Source organism: Balaenoptera physalus (genome assembly GCF_965194825.1).
Source record: "Balaenoptera physalus genome assembly, chromosome: 2".
Taxonomy (NCBI): domain Eukaryota; kingdom Metazoa; phylum Chordata; class Mammalia; order Artiodactyla; family Balaenopteridae; genus Balaenoptera; species Balaenoptera physalus.
In genome coordinates this window covers 102,391,866-102,416,541 of record NC_138883.1, presented here as the reverse complement: position 1 = coordinate 102,416,541, position 24,676 = coordinate 102,391,866, and the positions used below count along the sequence as shown (strand labels likewise).

Below are 24,676 nucleotides of genomic sequence, written 5' to 3'. Positions count from 1 at the left end.
CGTGCAGCAACAAAGACCCAACGCAGCCAATTAATTAATTAATTAAGATTATATTTTTAAAAAAAGACTGAAGAGGCGGGAACACTCCCAAAAACGTAAAAAATAAAAAAATAAAGCAAGCTGCACACAATTACCATATGACCCAGAAGTCAGACTCCTGGGTATTTACTCTACAGAAATGATAACTTGGTTCACAGAAAAACTGGTATCAAAATGTTCATAGCTATTCTAATCATATTCTCCAAAAACCATAAACAACATAAATGTCCTTTAACAGGGATAAAGAAACTGTGGTACATCCACATAAAGTAATACTACTACTCAGCAACAAAAAGGAACAAACTACTGACACATTCAACTACATAGGTGAATCTCAAAGGTAACATACTTAGTGAAAGAAGCCAGTCTCAAAATGTTATGTACTGTATTATTACACTATATGAAGTTAAGAAGTGAGGAAAAGGGAAAGGAACAGCAGGAACTAATTTTGGGGGGTAATAAAATTATTTTGTATCTTGATTGTGTTCGGACTCACATGAATCTACATATATGTTAAAATTCATGGAACCAAACACCAAAGAGAAGTCATTTTTCCTATGTTAATTTTAAAAATAAAGACAACTCTACTAAACAATTCATATAGAATGTTACAAAATACATTTTTCTTCAAATAACAAAGATTGCAGAGTAACAAAAAATAAAATAAAGCAAACACAGAATCAATAAAATCCCAATAAAATTTCTAGCAAGCTTATTTGAAACAATGTATACAGAAATGCAAAGGCCCAGAATAAGCTAAATAACTTAATAAGAGAAACAAAGTTGGATACTTACATAAGTATCTGATCTCAAGATTTACCTACAAAACCTACAGTAATTAAGATGTGATGTAGGCATAAGTTACAATAGATACATTGATCAATGGAAGAAAATAGAGTCAAGAAAGAGAAACAAACATATGTGGTCAAATGATTTTCAACCAAGACAGTAAACAAAAATTCAATGAACAAAGGAGAGACTCAAACAAATGGTGCTAGAACAACTGAGTATCTTATGGGGTGGGGTGGGGGGGGGGGGAATCTCAACCCCTATCTCACCCTCTACACACAAAAAAATTTTATTTATGTATGTATGTATGTATGTATGGCTGCGTTGGGTCTTCGTTGTTGCACGCAGGCCTTCTCTGTTACAGCGAGCGGGGGCTACTCTTCATTGTGCTGTGTGGGCTACTCATTGCGGTGGCTTCTCCTGTTGCAGAGCACGGGCTCTAGGTACACAGGCTCAGTAGTTGTGGCTTGCGCACTCTAGAGCGCAGGCTCAGTAGGTGTGGTGCACGGGCTTAGTTGCTCAGCAGCATGTGGGATCTTTCCGGACCAGGGCTTGAACCCGTGTCCCCTGCACTGGCTGGCAGATTCTTAACCAGTGCGCCACCAGGGATTGTCCTACACAAAAATTGAAAATGGTTCAGAGACCTAAATGTAAAATCTAAAACTATAAAACTTTTTTTTGGGTGGGGGGGTGGGGCGTGGATTGTTGTTCTTGTTGTGTTTTGGCTGCGCAGCACAGCTTATGGGATCTTAGTTCCCCAACCAGGGATCGAACCTGATCCCCCAGCAGTGGAAGCACAGAGTCCTAACCACTGGACTTCCAGGGAAGTCCCTAAAACTATAAAACTTCTGAGGGAACACAGGAAAATAATATTCGCAATCTTGTAGCAGGCAAAGATTTTTAAAGACAGGACAGAAAAGCTTTAACTCCAAACAGAAAATTTGATATGATTTCATCAAAATTAAAAACCTAATGCCCTTCAAAAGACTATTAAGAAAATAAAAAGGCAAGACACAGAGTGGAAGAAAATATTCATAATACAGTTGACCCTTGAACAACAAGGGGGTTAATTTGAATATAACTTACAGTTAGCCCTCTGTATCCACGGATTGAACCAACCACAGACCGTTTGGTACTGGTAATATTTACTATTGAAAAATATCGGCATTTAAGTGGACCCACACAGTTCAAACCCTCAGTGTTTACAGGTCAACTGTACATATATCTGTCAAAGATCTTATATACAAAATTATGAGGTGCCCTTAAAATAATAAAGTTCACGACTCAATTTAAAAATGGGCAAAGAAGATACTGAATGGACAATAAGTACATAAAGATGGTCAACACCATCAATCATCAGGCAAATGCAAACTAAACCATAATGAGGTACTACCACATACCCACATGAATGACTAACCTTAAAGAGACTGACAACAGCAAGTGTTATAGAAGATGTTAAGAACTGAACACTCAGGCGTTGCTTGTAGGAATGTAAAGTGGTACAACCACTTTGAAAAGCAGTCTCCCAGTTTCACAGAATCTTAACCATACACTTAAAACGTGACCCAGAAACTCTACTCCTAGGTATATACTCAAGAACAAACAGAATAAAAACAAATGTCCATAAAAAGACCTGATAGTGACCTCAGAAGAGCCTTATTTATAACCAAAAAACTATAAACAATCCAAATACCATCAACAGATGAATGAATAAATAAACACTAGTATATGGGAAATTATTCAGCAATAAAAACAACTAATTTCTGATGCATGCAACAATCTGAATGCAACTCAAAAATACTGCTTTGAGTCAAAGAAACCAGATACAAGAGTTTACTCTGTATGATTCCATTATTATGAAGTTATTTCTAGAACAGGCTAAAACTAATTCACAGTGATAGAAATCAAACGAGTGGTTCCAATGGACAGACAGTGAAGAAAAGTGACTGCAAAAGGGTGTAAAGCAACTTTCTGGAATGATGGACATGTTCTATTCATCTGTCAAAATGAATCTCAAAAGTATTTAATTATACACTTTAAATATGTGTATTTTACTGTATATATATACACATATACATATAGTATATATGTATATATATTTATTTTATATATATATACAGAACAAAATACATTTTAAGCATATTGTTCAATGATGTGTATAATTTACTATATATACAATAAAATACATATTGTATTTTATTATACACAATAAAATGCATACATACAATAAATACGTATAAATAAAATAATGAATTGAATTACATTCAATAAAATGAAATTAAGGAAACTCATATGAAGTAAAGCTTAATACAGACTTATTTTCTGGGCTGAATGTTTTCCCATTAAATTGTAACTATTCAAATGACTAAACCAGAGAACTTTTATCAGTTAGAAAAGCATGGAAAACTGGTAGGGAAAAATTGGCAGAAACCTTAGGAACTCATCTGGTCTATCTTCCTAGTTAGTGTCAAGTCCTACCAACAGCATGCTAAGCTGATGGTTATAATAAATCAGAGATGGGGTGCTCAGACCTCTCGAGATAGTCTTCACCACTGGTGAAACACAGAATCTCTTGGAAAATTCTCTCTTAAACTGAGATGAAAACTGTGCTCCTCTAGAGCAGTAGCTGTCCTGCAGCTGAAATCTAGCTCACTGTCTGTTTTTAGAAATAAAGTTTTGTTGGAATATAGTCATGTGCATTTGTTTACCAAATGATTGCTTTCATGTTACAATGGCAGAGTTGAATGGTTGCAAACACAAAACCCAAAATATTTATCTGGCCCTTTACCAAAACAGTTTTTCTACCACTGTTCCAGAGAAACACCATAGAAGTCTACACCCTCTTTTACATGACAGTATTCAAAAACCTGGAGCATATTAGTCCCATTTGTTCTTAGTCTTCCCACCCCATTTATTGGCTACTACTCCTATGTCACAGTAGTTCAAATCCTAAACACGCCCTTCTAGACACTACAGTTGATGAGTATCACTCTTAAAGTATAAAAATGAATTCACCACCCCATCGAAGATGACATTGGAACCATTAGCATCTATGATTCTGATACCACATTCCTATTAATGCAGGTTAAGGTTTTATTTACTTCTTTTTATGCTCCATCACATTTTTTACAGTAATAACTTAAAAAATAACTAATGTGCATGTATTACTTTTGTAAACAAAAACACTGTATGAGGATATATCCACAAATTCTTTCAACATAATTTGTCTGTACCTGGAGACTAGACATTATTTCAGGTATTTAAAGCACCTTGGTGATTATTTTCCCTTTCTCTTCACTTATTGTAGGCTACAATTCTATTCTATTATGTTATTTGATACAAGCTTTTCAGTTTCAGGATTATTCTCCTGAATGAAACAAAATAGGCTCTGTAGTCAAAGTCCCAGGGGGAAAATTCAGGAAACGGGTGCATCAGTAAAGAGAGATAGAAAAAAGGAAGCAAGAGGGTGCCCACAAGAAACCTCAACAAGGGACTTCCCTGGTGGTCCAGTGGTAAAGAATCCGCCTTGCAATGCAGGGGACTTGGGTTCGATCCCTGGTCAGGGAACTAAGATCCCACATGCTGTGGGGCAACTAAGCCCGTGGGCCACAACTACTGAGCTCGTGGGCCTCAGTTAGAGCCCGTGTGCCACAAACTACAGAGCCCACGCATCCTGGAACCCGTGCACCACAACTACAGAGCCCACACACCCTGGAGCCTGTGCACCACAACTAGAGAAAAGAAAACCCACACACCACAACTAGAGAGAAGCCTGAGCACCACAACGAAGAGCCCGTGGGCCGCAATGAAAGATCCCGCATGCCTCAACAAAGATCCTGCATGCCACAACTAAGACCCGACACAGCCAAAAAAAAAGAAACCTCAACAAGTGTGATTTAGTGAAAATAACCAAAGGCTTACCAAGCAGAGAGGACTAGGCTTGATTTAGGCTCTGTTCCTTTTTAGCTATATAACATACAATCGTAATTTCAAAAGTAGATTAAAGTGAAGGTATAATGAATGAGCCACACACTATCTTAAATACATTTTAATCATAAGACATAACCCAATATTTTGACGTAGGCATCACCTTCACCTAGCCTCAAGCCTCTATCTGGAAGAATTCCCTGCCCTCCCTACCCTATTCCAAGGAAGAGTGAGCTTCCTGACTAGTGTGCACAGTTCTTGAACACGTGGGGCTAATATTATAAAAAGCTGCTAATACCAGTGATTGACACTATTCTTCCAATCAGGTGTTGGAAGGGTATGAGGCAGAAGTTCTGGGTATTTTCTTGCAGTGCTGGCAAGCCCATTTGGCAGCAGCAGCTTTAAAGCCGTGAACTCTAATCGTGGTATCATTAATAAAACTGACATTTTAATCTTCATATGCCACTCTCTTGTGTCTTATTTTTCATTTGGTTCCAAATTTAGGATCAGGACTTTTTGAGTATGGATCCTCTGATTAGAGTTCCACATTGCCCTTCTTGCATAAAGTCATACTCCTAATGCATTCTCCACAGTGTTCAGAGCTTGTTTCTTTAAAGTACAGCAAAAACCAATGCATTTGCAAAGAAATAAATTCAGAACCTTCCAGAATTTTTCTCTAATTTACACTCAGTAATAAGTATTTTATAGCTCCTTGTTCATTCTAAGTATTCAACTCAGCTTTCATAAAACAACCTTCTTTATGAACTCATTGGTTTAATTTTAAAAAAATAAGTATTAACAGGTTTGGGAACAAATACAATTGATTCTTGGTAAAGATACAATTCATGTGGTTGGAGCAGTACAGAAGCATACTAGAATATAACTGGTTACACATGAGGGACTAATGGAGCCATTGTCATCAGTCAGTATATTTTCCAGGGGGAATGAAAAGGATTCATTAATCTGGTTGGTAAAGAGAACATCAATATCCTCAGCTTTAAAACGGGGATACCACTATCTTTCTTTTAAGGTTCCCATGAGGATTAAATGACATAATAGGTAAAAAGTACCTAGAGAAGTATCTGGCACATACTAGGTACTCAATAAATACATACACTAAGCCAGCACTGAATGGAACTGAGCCCCATACCAACACAGAATCTCTATAACACAACTCAATATTATCTGAATAATCTACTTGAGGCAAAAACTGGGAATTATTTCTCATAATCCCAGCTAACCTTTCAGTACGGAAACCAAAATAAATTTTTAAAATTTCCTAATAGCATAAATATGACCATATATATACATATATATATGTATATATATCAATAGAGAGAGAGGAAAAGCCTCAATATCCTAAAAGAGAAGGAAAACCACCTGGCACTGTGCAGATTATTCCACTCCCACCTGTGTGAGCTACCAACAGTAACCTGTTCTCCTTTCAGTTCAGAAATCCCCTAAAATCAGGCTATTACTATTTCCATCTTCCAGTCCCAAGGCCTGACAAGAGAGGACCAGTCCAAAAAATATGATTACCAGGGTCTAAGATTATTAAAAGAAAAAAAGAAATTTAAAACTATTCAGAATCCCACTTCCAACCCTTAAAGGCAGTACACTAAATGTGAGTTCATATCTGCTAGGTTTCAGTCACTGCAGTAAAATCATGTAAGTGCCAAACTCACTTCTTTACCCGACTCCTATCCGACATGAACATTTCTATTACTATGAATTCTGAGGCATGGATCTCAATCTGAACAGCATTCCTAAATTATTTTCTGATGACTGGAGAGAATCCTGGCACACGCCTGTATAATAAGCCACTGTGGATGCCAATGTTTCCTATCCCACCACTAGTCTAACCTGCTACACTCAGGAGGCTTACCCCTGTCTTCCAGTTTCAGCATGACACTCTGACCTCAGCTTGCCCCTCAAAGCTAAAAATACTTTAAAGGTTCTGCCCAGCTCTTGGTCCCAAGTCCTCTCTTTACTCACATTCTGCCCGATAGCTAACAAAATGTTTGAGCTTTCCATATTAGAAATCTTAAGTTATCTTTAAAAAAATTGAATTCTTTTGTGAGGATGAGTCATAATTTTGTTCTATGTGGGGCAAAAAAAGAAGCAGAAAAGATAATTCCCACCCTCAGAATGTTCTTAATCTAATTAGAGAAAACACATGGAAAGGAGTAAACATAAAATCAGTATAACACTACATGAAGCCTAAAAAAAACACAAGGTGTTAATGTGTTTTACCTCCTCCATCCACCTCATATAATACAAAAATTAAAGGTTGTTATCCTTAATTTCAAAAATGATAGATTGTTCCTCTTGATTTTGAAGCTCTTCACAAAGATAGCCACGCCACCCTCAGCATCTTATCCACACTTACTCATCCTCCTTCATGAAGTCTTCCCTGATTAACTAGAAGAAAGCTCAGCATTGTTCCACCTACACATAGTCCCAAAATTCTTCCATGTCTGCCACCTGAAATAACATGCTTTCCAAACTGCCCATATAGAAAATAAACCACTTAATCTATTTATTCAGTTGAGTACCTTTCCCAAGTGATCTTATTCAGCTAGTTGGTTTGTATTAGCTTTGAGTAAGACATAATGGTTCTCTATGTTGCTTGTCTACCTTAAGTTGCTTGTATATTTGGAAATGTAATGTGCAGGGCAAAATATAATTTATGGAAATTAGGCAACAAGTTAAATAATCACAGGTCTTCCCCTCATTACTTTTACATTTTTTCAAAAGGAGAAAAAAGCACCTTTTTAAAAAGACAGCCCTACCAATATGTCAAACTTTGTATGTAAGATATTACTTCTCCAGTTCCACACTTGAAGAAATACAAATACAAGGTTTACAACATACTGAACTCTTTGCAAAAGGACCTCAAAATGCACTCAATATATTTGCCTCTGCTCCTACCTCAATTTTAGACAGTTTTATCGCTTATTTCCTGACCACAATCAGTTAATACTGGGCTATACACATATGACACACATCTCCTAGATTTTCAAGGAAAATCCCTACCTCATATACCCTTTTTTTCCCATGAGAATGTCAAATGTACAATTAAACCTGACTAAATTTTTAAGACTGTGAATAAAAATAATTTTAATTCCTTCGTCTAAGAAAAGGAATTAAATAATACTGATTTGTTGTTCAAAACACCTGGTTACTACGTTTATAACTCAAAGGCAATGAGAAAATACAACTCCTCTAGAGGCAATGAGCAAAATACTTCTGAAACGTCTTCAATATTGATAACTAAAAAATTACATTTTGGCCAATGCTGGCCACCACATATTAGAACTCTGCCTTCTTTCTCCTTAGATGGATTCCTAAAATTCAAGTTCCTACTTGACTATCAACACCTCCCCTTCTTAACAGGCTGCCAAACTCCAAAAACAGTTTGGTCTTGATTTCCTAGTAAAGGCTCATTAAAAAAGTCAATTGAATTATCTCCTAAACCTCAGTCAGTATAGGCCTTCCACTCATTTAAGGTTTCTGTCCTCACACCTGAGTACACAGAGGGTTCCCCATCACCACCACCACCACCACCACCACCACCCCTCAATCGAAAAGAATCAGTATTCACTGTGGCTCATCAAAAGCAGTACCTTTATTGTTGCTATTGTTGTTCCAACCTGTTTTGTTTGGTTTTCATTTTGTTTTATTTTGTTTTTCCCAGTGACTACCTTCTGAATGGCTTTCAAAGATCTTTAGACTAAAATGCAAACTTTAACAGCAATACCGTAGCCTCTTACTGGGTGATCCTTGCACTCCCTAGAGCTTGCAATATGCAGAGGCTTGCCAAATTAATCTGGTGCCCCTTGCCTCCTCTCCTGGATTGCAGTATCTGACAAACCTTTATTCTGGGTGAGGAAGAAAACTACTTGAAGAAGAAAACTGTTTCATGTATACTGAAGTTCCAGTATGTAATGTGGTGTCTCAGACTCACTGGGGAGAGTTCAGTACAAGGGATGATCTGTGAAAATCTACAAAACAAGTCAATGTTCAGGCAATAAATCTAGACCTTTCCATAATTTCTGAAGTTGTTAATTTTTTGTTGACCGGTTTTTTTTAAAATTATCATTAACAACCTTGCAGTGAATATCTTTGTACATCTATCTTGACACATTTTTGCAAGTATATTTAAAGGAAATAATGTTGGGCTAGAGTGCTAGAGCAGGGCTCTATAAACTTTTTTTGGAAAGGGACAGAATTATTTTTGACTTCATGGGCCATACAGTTTCTGTTCCAACTACCCAACTCTGCCTTCTAGCACAAGTTTTGACCTTTACTGATACTCAAATAGATCATTTTTTAAAAATAGAGATATGGGGCTCCCAAATGGACACTCCAGACAGAGCACCCATGATCTCTTTGTCAAGAATTGTGGTATGTCTGAGATTCTGCCCTATTTGTAAACTAACAAGGTAGACTGTCACAGTTTCACGGATGAAGGCAGAAGACCTGAGGCTCTTGAGTCAGAGATGCACTACTTTATGAGTCACATCCCAGCAAGCGGCACGAGCAACAGCATATATGCATTAGTCCCCTTACCGCCATACCCCATGGCAGCCACGCGCATGAGCCCAAATGGATGTCTGCACACACAGTGGGTTTACAGGAGAGGAAGTCTGAGTTTAGGGAGCCCACATCTTTTACAGTATGCAGTGAGTATGTCTGACCTTAGCTCTGAAGAGAGACGTTATTTCTATTATACTGAACAGTACACATACCTGCCCTTTGCTCCAGAGAGAGGCATTCTGTCTATTTTCCAAGGCTGTTTACTATACAAGCATCCTTGAAAGGACAGTCCAAAACAAAGGCAGCCAGTGCCTCTGCCTGCAAAACATGTGGAAATGTAAGAGGCCCTTAGAAAATTACCTCCAACACAATGTATCCGCTGTTTCTACACCGTCTTGGACTCTTGGCAAATTTTTCCAAAGCATTCCACTCTATCAACCAAGCTGATTAATCTGACGGACAAAGGAAGGGCCAAGTCTATTTAATTTGTCTTATGCATGCATAACTCAGGATAGATACTATAAACAGGACTCAAGCAGCAAGATGAGGCCAACCTACAATATTGACCTCCACCAGGTCCTCCAGGGTCCTGGGCTAAATCAGCTGAACAAATCCCATAAACCGTCAGGGTCAACCTTAAAAATCCGAACGACTTTCTCTTTTATGTGTCTAAAATGACCTTTCCACTTAGACCATTAATCCAGGTATAGGAATATATATTAGCAATTACACAGATTCTGCCTTGTAATCCATCTGGCTCACAAGGAAATCTAAGGCAATTCTATCATCCATAACAACCCTGGCCAGTGACTTGAGGCTGAACTGAATACCTTCTAGAGATGAGCTGTAATCACTGATCACTTCAGCTGAAGTCAGGGACCCATTTCATAACACCTACCCTAACTCCATCCTAGGGATAACTGCCTGCAGAGTGTATGTAAGTAATGAATCAGCCACCCCTCCAAGAAGTTCCCCTAAGTAATCAAGGTTAGCTTAATTTTGGAGAGAACTCTACAATCATTCGAAAACTATATGATGTTACATTAAATACCTGAAGGTCTCTTACAACTCTCTTCATGGTGCAAGTCACTATGTTTTTGGTAAGGAGGCGAGTTAACGTCTGGCTTCCCTACAAGAAGTACAATGCTGGGAGCACTTCAGGTACCCCTGGAAAGAGCTGTTTACAATTATTGGAGGTCCACAAGAGAGACCTAAATCAGTCAAGGGGCACAGGCTGACAGTACATCTAATGTGGTCTTTTAATGGGCTGGTGTGCCTTAGAGTTCCCAGTTTAGTTTGAATAACTGAATCTAGTCCTTATATTCTGGAGACTGCCTAAGAAACGTTAATCCAACCCACCCTGTTTGTCCAAACATTAGCCAGATGGCATGCAGTCACTTCATGGAATGACTGAGCAATGGCTACTGTAATGGGGGAAGGGAAGGCATCTGGAGGTGTTGACTAGTGTTTTGTGTAGGAGGTACAGGAGTGGGGCCCTCCCCCCTGCTGTTTCCAACAGACCTCTCAGTAAGGTTAAGAGGAACGACAATCAAATCATGGTAAGAGCCACCTGGGGATGAAGAGCAGACCCAGCACCCAATTAAATTTATGGCACCTGCAACAGTCTGGGAGCCTGCACTGGAAGTTTTCCTTCTGGAGGAAGTTTCTGGGGGCAGTTCTGAAAGATGAAGATCACTAATAACCCCACCTCACCCCTGCTTACTTCCCAGGGCCTAACATATTCCCCAACCTAGCTCACCCCTGTTCCCATGGCCTAACAGATTCCCCAACCTAGGAGCCAGGAAAAAACTAGTGCTCCCATTCCAGTAGCTATAAATTCAACTTTTAACTAATAATTTCCTCCTCAGAGCCAGACTCATCATCTGAAAGAGTCAAGTGCAAGAGAAACAAGCATTTTTTTAAAATAAAAATTCCAGAGAATAATTACATGTACTCTGACTTCGACCCATATGAGCCATTATAGGGGGACTTGGTAATCTGTTTATTTGACCAAATGGTCATTATCCTTATAATCTAGGACCCTAGGATCCAACAAAAGACTCTAGGTGGCTGAGTGAGACTTACCTTTGAATCCCCTAAGACCCATTTAGATAGGCTGCCAGCTGGAGGGTATACCAACCAGGCTGTTCTGGGACTACCTTTAGGTTATTTTTTTTAAAAAGACCCACCATAGCAAGGAATTTTCAAGATGCGTCTATGTAACTCCCTACCCTTTTCATCCTGATCATTATCCAGAAAGCAAGCAAAAGAGGATGTTCGCTTTCTGGGGATCCCCTTATTCAGTGACCAAACCACTAAGATGTGTAAACCAAGAGAAATGAGAGGGTCAAAAATGTTTTGGGTCTTTCTTTTTTTGACCATTCCAACACTCAACAATACTGGATAATGCCCATGGATGACTGGGAATACGGAAGGTCCACTGAATACCTTGACTATCAGCCAACTGTTGAGTGGCTTTGGAGATTAAAGGCAAACCACTGTCAAGATGCACATGGTCTGACAACCTGAACACACGACACAGTTTAGTTTCAAGGGCCACAATGGTGTGGTCAGAGTTGGCTGATCAGATTGGTGTGACAACACTGTAACCTGAAAAAGTGTCAGCAGCACTGAGGCACTCCCAATGGCTCCAAAAGGGAGTCAAAGGTGTAATGTCAATCTGCCAGCAGCAGGCAGGGATAGCAACCCACATAATGTGGCCTCCACACTGTGAGGCAATAGGGTCAATTTCTGGAAGGAGCCACAATCCAGAATACAGCAGTAGTCTGTGCAATAGAAACATAGAGTGCTTCACTTTGTGCCCAACACCAGCCTCCTGCAACTAACCATTTTTTAAGAGATGGTTGCAGGTATCAAATTGCTAAGGCATTTAGATTCCACTGAATACATTTAAAAGAGCAAGGTAACTACTTTATTTCTAAATGTCAACAACAAACACCTAAATTATATCCTTTGCAATTATTAAACTTATAATTTAAAAGTTTAGATGTCAACTTCAAAATGTACAAAGAGTTTCTTCAGATTAAAAGACAAGTCCAAAGAACTTCTCTGTATTATGGTATCTTCTCTATACTACGGAAGAAACCCTATAATTTCACTACTTCAGGCTTAATTCTTGATAAAACACAGGACTTTAGAAATGCTTCATTTTGCTGAAAATTCCTAGTTGTTAAGTCCATTTTCTTGCTGCAATATTCTTTTTTTAATATATAAATTTATTTTTTATTTATTTTTAAATTTTTGGCTGCGTTGGGTCTTTGTTGCGGTGTGCAGCCTTCTCATTGCAGTGGCTTCTCTTATTGCAGATCGTGGGCTCTAGGCGTGCAGGCTTCAGTAGTTGTGGCACGTGGGCTCAGTAGTTGTGGCACGTGGGCTCTAGAGCACAGGCTCAGTAGTTGTGGTGCACAGGCTTAGCTGCTCCACAGCATGTCGGATCTTCACCGGCCAGGGCTCGAACCTGTGTCCCCTGCATTAGCAGGCGGCTTTTTTTTTTTTTTTTTTTAATTTTTAAAACTTTGGGTTTATTTATTTATTTATGGCTGAGTTGGGTCTTCGTTTCTGTGCGAGGGCTTTCTCTAGTTGCGGCAAGTGGGGGCCGCTCCTCATCGCGGTGTGCGGGCCTCTCATTATCGCGGCCTCTCTTGTTGCGGAGCACAGGCTCCAGGCGCGCAGGCTCAGTAATTGTGGCTCATGGGCCCAGTTGGCAGGCGGATTCTTAACCACTGCGCCACCAGAAAGCCCTGTGCTGAAATATTCTATTATCACCAAGTCTATAACAGTGCCTGGTACATAGTAGGCACTTAATATATATTTGCTGAATACACTAAAATCAGAAGCCAATGTTTAAAAATTTTCTCTGCCTTTCTAATACACTCCATCCCACCCCACCCAAGGCAGATTAAATGCCTCAAGACAACCAGGGAGAAGATCATGTACATGGAAATGCAAAAGAGAAAAATACAGTCTTTTTCTTTTTACATAATATTATACAGTTTCACAAAGAAACAAGTCTGTAACATCTTATATATAATGATCTCAAAGCAATCTACCTATCTATCTATCTATCTGGCTGTACCAGGTCTTAGTTGCGGCACTTTCTGCGCGCAGGATCTTCACTGAGGCGTGTGGGATCTTTTACTTGCGGCATGCGGGCTCTTAGTTGCAGCACGCGGGATCTAGTTCCCTGACCGGGGATCAAACCCAGGCCCCCTGCATTGGGAGCACGGAGTCTTAACCACTGGACCACCAGGGAAGTCCCTCAAAGCATTTTTTAAAGTATTTATTCTTAGAGACTCTCAGTAATTCTTTAAGGCAGTTAAAGTAAGTCAAGCCTCTTACCCTTCCTCAGAGAAGGAGAAAGAAAAGTAATATACTTATCTCAGAGGCACAAAGGAAACTACAAAGAAAAATAAGCAAAAAAAAAAAAAAGAAACTACACCAGATTCAACAAAAATATTGCTGTGGAGAATACTGCGATGTGCCACCTAATCTCTCTTAATAAGGGACTCATTCCCCTAGCTTTGGGGAGTACCTGTGCTATAGCTTTGCCCAACATTGTGCCCCTTCCTGGGCAGCCCACATGCAACGACAGATCCATTCAAAACTAAAAGCCTGGCAATCTTAGCCCAACTCAGAACAACTCTGAAGGGACACTCTAGCAACTGAATACACAGTAGGGCTGGTCAAGGATGTCACTGGGCCTTAATCATAACTCAACTTTTCCCTCAGTCCAATCCTGCTTCCTTCCTTTCCTTTTCACAGATATTGATCCCAAGGGTACTCAATGAACATCCTCTAAGCTAAACTCTATCTCAGGCTTCGCAAGGAATCCAATCTGCAACAATTCTCAAGAGTCGCACTTTTAGATCCATAGAGCACACAAGAGTTAAAATACCTATAACAGTTTGTACCACTTGTACATTGTAATAGCTGGAGAAACAATACTGTAAAATGGAAAGGCCACCACTATTTCTCTGACAGTCTTAATTGAACCAAAATATTTTCCTTTAAAAAAAAATCAATACACTGAAAGTTCTGAACATGTTAAAGATCTCAGTGTCTACACCTATTAGCATTGTTTTCCAGGCGGGAACAACACTTCTTCCCTTCTAAACCCAAATAACAGTAACTGAACATATTAATTTAGTATGTGAAACATCAGGTTATTCATAATCTTATGTTTTATATGATTTTCATATTTTAATTCTAATCATAATACAAATTCCCAATGTAAGTATTCTATTTTCTCTAAGCAAATTAAAATTCAGAAAAATATTCCTGCCACTAAGATACTGCTTAAGAGGAAAGACTTTCCTGAAATGAAACAGCAGAATACAAACATTTAGAAATAATTTAGACATCATAGCATCATTTCATATAATCTCATGCTAAGCAGCAAAGTTGAAACATTTTATAATTTGGGTTAATTACATGGAGAAAAATAGGAAACCACTTCTGAGGTCCACTCTCATAGCTGGCTCTCAAAATGCAATCACTTCTCTTAGAAGTCCTTGAAATCATAAAATTCTTTTTTTAAAAAATACTTATTGATTTTCACCAGGTCTTAGTTGCGGCAGGTGGGCTCCTTAGTTGTGGGAGGCTGGCTCCTTAGTTGTGGCACATGGGCTTCTTAGTTGTGGCACGCAAGAGGGATCTAGTTCCCTGAGCAGGGATCGAACCCAGGTCCCCCTGCATTGGGAGCGTGGAGTCTTAACCATTGCACCACCAGGGGAAGTCCCCATAAAATTCTTTAAAAATTGATAGAAAGCCTTCAGACTCTTTGTAAATATCTGAAATGAAAATTAATTTTTGACAACACAAGAAATAAGGTAATGTGGGTGATGGGAGAAAAGCATTCTTTGGCAAAATACAGTTGGTTTCCTTGTTTCTTTAACATTTAATCACTTCAAAAAGTTAAAATGACTACCATGGTGAACAAAATTTTTATTAAACATTTTATACAATGTCTATATTGACGGTGTCAAACTGAGTCCAGCAGAAAACCAGCACAAACTCAAAGGCTGTCCTCCTTTACTTTTTTTTTTTTCCCTCCTTTACTTTAAGAAGGATCCTAGGCATTTTCTGATTCTTAAAATCTTTAAAAAGCACCAGCTCATAGCTCTACCTGCCCAGCTCTCAGACTCACAGCAATATGACTAAACAGAAATGAAGCCACATAAAGTGCCAGAAATTCTATTTTAGGGAAAACAACATCAAGAACATCTGAGGACTTATCATCCAGAAGAATACTTGTTAACCATACTCCAAAATTAAGAAGGTCTCCAAACTTCTTCTAGAACTAGACTGACCACATCAGCCCTATCCATACACCCCAGTATCCAGATGGTTGTCACTTGCCCTGGGGCTGTTTTTAGATAATCAGCAAATTAGACAATAACTATTTTCCTTACTTTTGTTTTAAAGAAGGAAAAAGTCTTCCCTTATAAAAGAGATCAGCTTTGACCAACTATGAGTTAAAAACTCTTCTGCAAATCAAAGTGAACTGATTCTACTGTGTCCCTCCTTCCTCCTATTCTTTTGTCCTGTCAGTGTTAAGGTGGACTTGATTTAAATTTTTGATTTTATGAAGAATTTACTGAAGAATTTTCATTTTTTTTATTTTACTAAGTTAGGTTATATATCTTGTATTTAAGTCTCAGAGTTTAGCAACTAAGCTGTCTCTCGTTACCCTACCTCTGCTTCCCCACCAGCAAATAAAATGAATATTACCAATGTTCTCTACTTGGGTCCAAGTTTCAGAGTTTGCACCTTTCCTGGCCTTCACTTATTGTCCAGGAGTTTACAAAAGCTGGGATGGGGCAAAGCAGGAGGAACAATGAAGTAAAATATACTGTATGCAAAAGGAAATAAAATCATATATACAAAGAAAAGAGTCAGAACTTGCTAATACATCTACATCAAATATACAAACCCACAGTGGGTAAAAAAAGCATTATCTCTAAACCTGAGTTTCCTACTTACTAAGTCCCTATGATCCCCCCCCACAGGCTACTTATATCTAACTTCAAATATACATGTCTAAATAGCTCATTTCATCAAAAAAACAAAAACCAAAACCAAAAACTGATTTTACATACAGACACATGGGGATTCATTTTATTTTCAAACTGTATGTGGAAAAGTCTATGGAAGTGTTTAATTTCAACTTGGGCTAAGTATATGAGCCAGGCAGGATGAAAAGTATATCTCCTTTGGGACCGTGAACTTCATATAGCACAAAATAAATATGAGTTGAGAAATTCAGAGATGTCCCGCATGAGCTTGATCTTTTGCTTATCTATAGCCCTGACATATTTATCAGTGTTTCTTCTGCTCTCTCTCTCAGCAAAGCAATCATCTTAATTAATACACTTATAACACCCAACAAGCAAAGAGAAATATTTAATAAATGCTCTGTAATGGTGATATCAAAAATGGTGCTACATACTAAGAAACCCATCATTCTCATCTCTGACTATAAATCTACAGAATTCTCAATACCCAAATATAATTGGTACTGAATTTTAAAAATCCACCTAATCAACCCATGTACAAACAGGACCAAATTTTCACAGCAACTAGTGAAAAAAGGGTTTAAGACTTAAATTTCAATATGAAAATTATTTTTAAAAGAACTTATTTCGTTTTATTTCACAAGATTTAGGTTATTACTATAAGCATGCGCTAATTCTGAGGAGAATGAACAAAAATGAGAGGGAGGTCATTTACTGACACTGTATAACAAACAACATTCTTCACTTCCCAGCTGACTTTCAGAACACTGTCTAAACAAAGGTAATTTTTCCACAAAGCGTTCTCTTAATTCTTTGATATCTAAACCACTCTTTACTGAAACACCTATTGAGTCATTCTTGTGGCAAATTTCTCCCCTACAATTGTTAACTAATCTATTTCTGTCAGAAACTCACCTAAACATGTCTTTGCATATAACTGTAACTGTTCTCCAATGGTTCTTTCATGGACTTCATGAAATTCTGCACTTTTTGCACTATCTACAATTTTTCTTTATGCTCGGTTTGTACTGCGTTTTCACTAGAAAGCAACCAATAAGGATTCTGGCCCAATGGACATGGCTAGACAGTCTAGCTGGGGAATATGTTTGAATGGAGATGATTTTGTAGATGAATATCCTTGGTCATGAAAACTTTCACTTCCTTATGCAATCTCTATCTGTGGAGATCTAGGATTATGAATACTTGTATAACAAGGACTTCAACACAAAACTGATAACTAAGGGATTTAAGACAACTAAAAATAAACCGTTCATTAATCAAGAAGAAAAAGTTGGTCAGTAAAAATGGTTAATGTGACAGTTACCATATATACCATAAATAACATAATAAAATTAAAACACAATAAAATACATTCAAAATATTTTAAAAGAATATTATTTCAGTTATATCATTTTCTTCAATAATTCAGAAGCTATATCTCAATCTGTCAGCACCTTAGACTTATTTTTATGTTAGTCAGTTACCATTACCCATAAAACCACAAAATTTTAGAGCTCGAATGGACCTTAGAGATGATCTAATACTGCCTCCTCATTTTACAAAGGAAACAACCTAGGTCCAGAAAGGTAAAGAGACATGTAGAATATTAACAGTTAATGGCAGAGCAAGGGATCATTATTCTTCCTCTTAGTATATCATTCTCCCTCTTACTACAAAGTGGAGAATATTCAGTGTACTCTAGAAAACCCTCTTGAACAAATCTTAATCTCTCATTTCACATTTTTACTGACTTTACTGTTTCCTTTAAAAGAGTGGAATATGGGGGTGGGGGACAGTATCTCACATGTCAAATGGAATCTATGACCTTTTTCTTGATCCAACCCAGATTAGGTTTACTAGGAATGCCTTCCTGCAAATAACTGTGGGGAAAGACAGGGAATACTGATCCATACTTACCTTTCTGAATGGATTTTAATGTAGGAAGATCATGATACAATAGCCTATTTCGTTTTATATATATATATATATATATTTAGTTATATACCAGATACTTAATTTTCTTTAAAAGAAATTCAGAGGTGATGTTTTACAATAATTATATGATGTAAGTACCTATACTTTGTAGAAAACAATGTATAGTCTCTAAAAGAAAAGATAAACTCAGGACTTCCATCATGGTCCAGTGGTTAAAAATCCGCCTTCCAATGCAGGGGACATGGGTTCGATCCCTGGTAAGGGAACTAAGATCCCACGTGCTGCAGTGCAACTAAGCCCATGCACCACAACTAGAGAGCCCACGTGCCTCAACTACAGAGCCCGCGAACCACAACTACAGAGCCCGCACACTGCAACAAAGAGTCTGCACGCCACAACTAAGACCCAACTGAGCCAAAAATAAATAAATAAATATTTTTTAAAAAGAAAGAAAAGCTAATGACACTACAGAGTGAAGTAAGTCAGAAAGAGAAAAACAAATACCGTATGCTAACACATATATATGGAATCTAAAAAAAAAAAATGGTCATGAAGAACCTAGGGGCAGGACAGGAATAAACACACAGACCTACTAGAGAATGGACCTGAGGACACGGGGAGGGGGAAGGGTAAGCTGGGAAAAAATGAGAGAGTGGCATGGACATACATACACTACCAAATGTAAAACCGATAGCTAGTGGGAAGCAGCCACATAGCACAGGGAGATCAGCTCGGTGCTTTGTGACTACCTAGAGGGGTGGGATGGGGAGGGTGGGAGGGAGTGAGGGGCAAGAGGGATGAGATATAGGGATATATGTATATGTATAGCTGATTCACTTTGTTAAAAAGCAGAAACTAACACACCATTGTAAAGCAAATACACTCCAATAAAGATGTTTAAAAAAAAAAAAAAAAGGCTAATGACACAACCACTATGGAGTAATTACCGAAAGTATTTACCTAGAAAAAAAAATCTAATGAACATGATGCCAAATATGCCTCATCTGGCTTGTTAACTGCCATAATCTCATTTTGTTTCTCATTTTTTAAAAAGCATTTTAAACAGCAATCTTAAAATAAATCCAGTATTGGCAAAACCATAATTTTTGACTTGAAGAGTACTTTTTATAAGAGTAAAAACCTTATCTGATCTCACTGCAAAATGCCAAACATCTAATATATCACTGATTCCCTTGTACTGATTGTGAAGATAGTATAATAGAATTAAAATAAAAAGGTCCATTTCAATTTGCTAAATATTAACTTAGTACACAGTACATGCATAGTACTGTGCTAGACACTGCAACCAATTAAAAAAGCCTTATAGTCTAATAAAGGTGATACCAATATGTCCAATAAAATATCATAGGTTTGGTAAGAGGGCTAGAAATAAGAGTATCATTAAGAATCCAAGGGCAGAGGACATTTTACCTGTAAAATAAAAAACTTAGGGTGACAGCTTCTTTAAAATACTCAAAGGGCTGTTATGTATAGAAGAGGAAATAGATTCATTTTGTTTTGCTGCAAAAGCAGAAATGAGATCTATGGGAGGGAGCTGCAGGGAGACTGTCAAAGGCAGAATTTCCCCAAGTTTATTCCACAGACCATTAACCTCTCAAGCTAACTCTCAAAAAGAATTCCATGTTCCTATAAATTCAGTAAACATATGCAGGATATTTATTAGTATATGTAATACTACAGTTCCTCTGGGAGATAAAAATGTACATGAATACTAAGAAGTCCTATACTAAGGAAGCCTATTTAACTTTGTATAATTAAGTGTTCTCCAAATATTTCACCATGAGTTTTGTTGTCCCTGTACCAATTTTTGCTCCCCAAAATACTGAGAAGTGTCAACATAATAATGCTTTCTAAGGATGTCGCACAGATCACAAATCTCAGAAAGAAGGATTTCCTAAAAAACAGTAGAGTGATATTTATATTATTTACCTGGAATCAATCTCCTAGGCACAAAAAATAAGTATAAAACATTATCAATGAACAGAAGAAAAACAGTCCTCTAAAATAACACATAGTATAGCTAATACTTCAAGGATCAAAATGAATTTCTAAATTTTGCTGAAAAGTTAGAGAACTGAGTATAAACTCACAACGTGAAACTTTTTAAAATGAATAAATGAGCTTGGGAAAAAAAATAAATGTTAAGTCCTATGTTTAGGTTTTATTGGATTTTTAATTATCAATATGCTGAGGAGAGAATGGAAAAAACTATGTAATTGTTTATATAAAGTCAGAATTTTAGTTTATTATAACTTGAAGTGAGAGTCAATCCTTATAGGAATTTCATCACTGATAACAAAAGTTACTTTCCTTAGGAAAGGTCAGTAGCCCATCTATCCCTTAGAATGAGGGCAGACGGATGTATTAGCACATAAGGAACCCCAGTCAACAAGCCTTTATCAAATGGAACCTCATGAAAAGTTCCATTTGAGTCTCAGTTTGCTTATGAGACCAACCAAGTAAAGGAAGAGAGAAGAGGAAGCTGAAAGCACAGAAGAGAAATAACATTACTTAGCTTCCTTCCCCTCTCTGCATAGGTACCCAAGGACCATTAGATTCTGTTGACTCTCATTACTCATGGATTCTGTATTTGCAAACTTGCCTACTTACTTATTCGTGTATCGGTTGGTCTTTCCAGTCATTCATGGACATGCGCAGAGAAGCAAAAATTGTGAACACCCAACATGCACATTCCCAGCTGAGGCCAAACAAGGCCTTCTTGTTTCAGCTCTCATACTATAAACAAGTATCCTTCTTGCAAACTATTTAAGTGCCATGTTTATTGGATTTTTGTCCTTTTTTGTTGATTTCACTGCTGAAAATGGCTCCCAAGCCATTAAGTGTTGTCTAGTGTTTCTAAGCAGAAGAAAGCTGTGATGTTCTTTATGGAGAAAATATGCTTAGTTTCAGGTATGAAATGGTGTTTTTGACCAAGAGGTCAATGTTAATGAATCAACAAAATATATTAAATAAGGAGTCTTTAAATAGAAACACACATAAAACAAAGTTATACATGATCAGTTAATGAAAATGTGACCAGAGGCTTGCAGGAACCTAATCCTGTATTTCTTCTAGGAGCAATGGTTCAGTACTTGTTAACTCAGTGTCTGCGATGACTTTATAGAACACAGCTACCTTGAACGAGAATTGATCGTAATTACCCATTACCCTACACCACACTACCTTCAGGTTACGTCAACCCACAGAAAGTGGGGATTTGCTGAAAAGTTTTCATAAATGAATGAATGTTGGTTAAATTTCTCATATAAAAGCCCTTAGGAAATAATCATGTTCCTCTTGTAGAAGAATGGATTTTTCTAAGTTTGCTGTTAACTAAATAGTGGTATACTCTGGAAAAAGTACATTACTTTTAAATGGTGAATTCTCAGCTCACCCATAAATCCAATTCACTGTCTTCAGAACTGATCCTCTTTTCTTAGATGCAGAGTCCATGTTCTCTGTTGATTTCCCAGATGTGAACATGATAAAAGATTAATTTGAATCAATCACTATCCACAAACTGCTAAGTATTATGTATAAGTAGTACAGCATGAGAGGATCCATAGACCATGCTTGCTTTATTTTACCTGTTCAAACTTGAAGCTTTTATAGAGACATACTGAATGGAAATTGAGTTTCCCTTTAGATTGACAGCTTGTAAGTCAAAAAAAAAGCTTTTAGGAACTTCTCTCAAATCAGTTAGTTTTCTTTTCAGATTGGGATATATGTGTAGGACTTCAGAAATGGCATGCTTGACTGGTAACTGTCTTTTGTTAGTCAAGTACTCCGTGCTATGTCAAAAAATACATGAAGGAGTCAATTAATTGTAGGCAATCAATAGTGGTGGTGTCTACATGTTAAGTAATACTGGGTTTGTAAATACAAAATGTATAGATGTTAGGTGGATTATACTTCTGTTTTAATAGACTTGACATGTTAACTAATCTAAACCTTAATTGTGATTGAATATGATTTTAAGGGTGATCACCTAGGGAGGAAAAAGAGCATGTTATTTCTGTGAAGGCACTTTTGGTTATTCCTCTTTGTGCTCGGTTTTCTGGAGAGTGAAAAGTGGAAGAAGTGCTGGTTTTTTCCATGGGGCATGTGGAACACCCACCAACCCATCCATCTCCCACACAACACCCTCACCACCATGTCTTTGCTTACAGAGTTAGCTCCCAGTTTTTCTCTTTTGGAGCAAGAATGCATGTCACATTGTATTCCAGGACTGACTTCTGAATGAGGACAAAGAAAACACTGTATATAAGAAATGGAGAAAGAGATCTTACTTCTCAAACTCAAAAGAACCATATCCCAAATTCAAGGATCACTGGTCCTTCTCTTTCTAGAAACACTTTCCTGTTCTCCTTCAGTCCAGATGATTACACTAGGGATGTTATAAGACCTTCTATACCTGGACCCATTCTTTTACTCCTGTGACTCTCTAGGGACAGTGGCAATCCTTCCCTTCTATCTTTTCCCTTGAAACCTTACAAGAAAGACAACTCCCAGAACAAACTGTAGGAACAGTTTAAATTAAGAATCGGTCATTCAATAGTACCTGCCTCTTGCTGTTATACACAGCATCAATTACAAAGTTTTACTGTCAAAAAATGTTTCATGAATGTTTCGGTAAAAATAGGAGATAGTGGAACACATTAAATGACACGTCGAGGAAAATCAGACAAATCCAGAATGTGAGCCACTCTACTAGACAGATGTTCTGCTTTCTTTAAAAGGTTAGTTGTAAGGGAAACTGTTTTAAATTAAAAGAAACTAAAAATACGTAACAATCAAATGCAAAAAATATTTTTTAAAAATCCACAGAAGGCATTTTTGGGACAAGACAATTCAAGAAATGTAAATAGGAACAGTATTAGAGTAATTGCTATTAATTTTCTTTGTCATGATAATCATGATGCAGTTATACAGGAGCAGGACCTTTTTCGTGAAATGCTTACTGAAGTATTGCAGGCTGATATTCAAAATTATGATGTGAAACCTATAAAAACCAATACAATTTGTGGGATTCCTGGACACTGAAATATAAATTAAAGAATCAGAAGAATTTCAGGAAAAAAAGTAAAATTTATGACTAGAAAAAAATATAGCTACATAGGCATATTAAATGTAAACTTGCAAAATAAAGCACTAAGGTAGAATGGCAGCAGTGAAAGACAAAAAAGAAGAAACAGAAGCCAAGCCCTGGTCATAGTAAATACTGCAGTGGAGATAATAAACAGGCTTAATGTACAAAATTAGAAATCATTAATAAAGAGATAAAAATAATAAAAACAAAACTGGACTCTGAAAAGGGGCACTGGAAAAGCATCAAGTTCATCAGCCCTCATTTTATCTTTTCGAAGAAACAGCTTTTGGTCGTTGATTTCCTATTTTCAAATTCATAGATTTATTTCTGCTCTAATTTTTACTATTTCTTTTCTTATACTTACTTTGGATTTAATCTGTTTTTCTTTTTCTAGTTTCCTAAGTTGAAAGCTTCCATTACTGATTTTAGATATTTCTTCTAATATATGCATTCAATGCTATAAATTTCTCTCTAAACATTTTTTTCACTGCATCCCAAAAATTTTGATAAGTTGTGTTTTCTCTGTCATTAAGCTCAAAATAATTTAAAATTACTTTTAAAAATATATATATTTATTTATTTCACTGCGTCAGCTCTTAGTTGTGGCACGCAGGATCTTTTGCAGTACGTGGAATTTTGTTTTTTTTTAGTTGTGGCATCTGGGATCTAGTTCCCTGACCAGGGATAGAACCAGGGCCCCCTGTGTTGGGAGCGTGGAGTCTTAGTCACTGGACCACCAGAGAAGTCCCTAAAATTACTCTTGAGATTTCTTCTTTGACTCGTGCTATTTAGAAGTGTGTTATCATTCTTTATTACATATGCTTTAAAAAAAACAGATCCCAAGAAGTAAAACAGCTTGTAAAGGGCAAAATGAAAACTGGTCACAGATTTTATATACATGGAATACGTTTTCTCTTTCAAATTTTACTACACAGGTAAATGAACATTCTAAATTAAAAACAAAAAATTAGAAAGTTTAGCAAAACATTATGAAATGAAAAACCGTTAAATATATTTTTGAAAATAATAACTTGTACCTGACTTTTCTCTATTATGTAGAAAACAGTATCATTAAAACCAGCACTTTATCTTCAGTCAGAAACAAATTCTTGAATTTTGGTGCAATTCTGGCCTATATCACCACCTTTCCTGTCCATTTTCCCTTTCTAACTTCTATTTTTAATTCTTTTAAAAATTATATTTGGTAAATTATCATACAGTAAGATTGACTTTTTAAAACTGTGGTGTTCAGTCTATGAACTGTAACACACGTACAAATTCTTGAAGCTAGTATCAAATCATG

The 24,676-nt window shown here is 37.2% G+C and overlaps 1 protein-coding gene across 11 annotated transcripts in view; it reads right to left on the bottom strand.

The window, feature by feature from the left end:
- Positions 1-24,676, bottom strand: part of TCF12 (transcription factor 12) — a 373,830-nt gene that overhangs the window by 255,136 nt on the left and 94,018 nt on the right. The gene's annotated exons all lie outside the window — the stretch shown is intronic.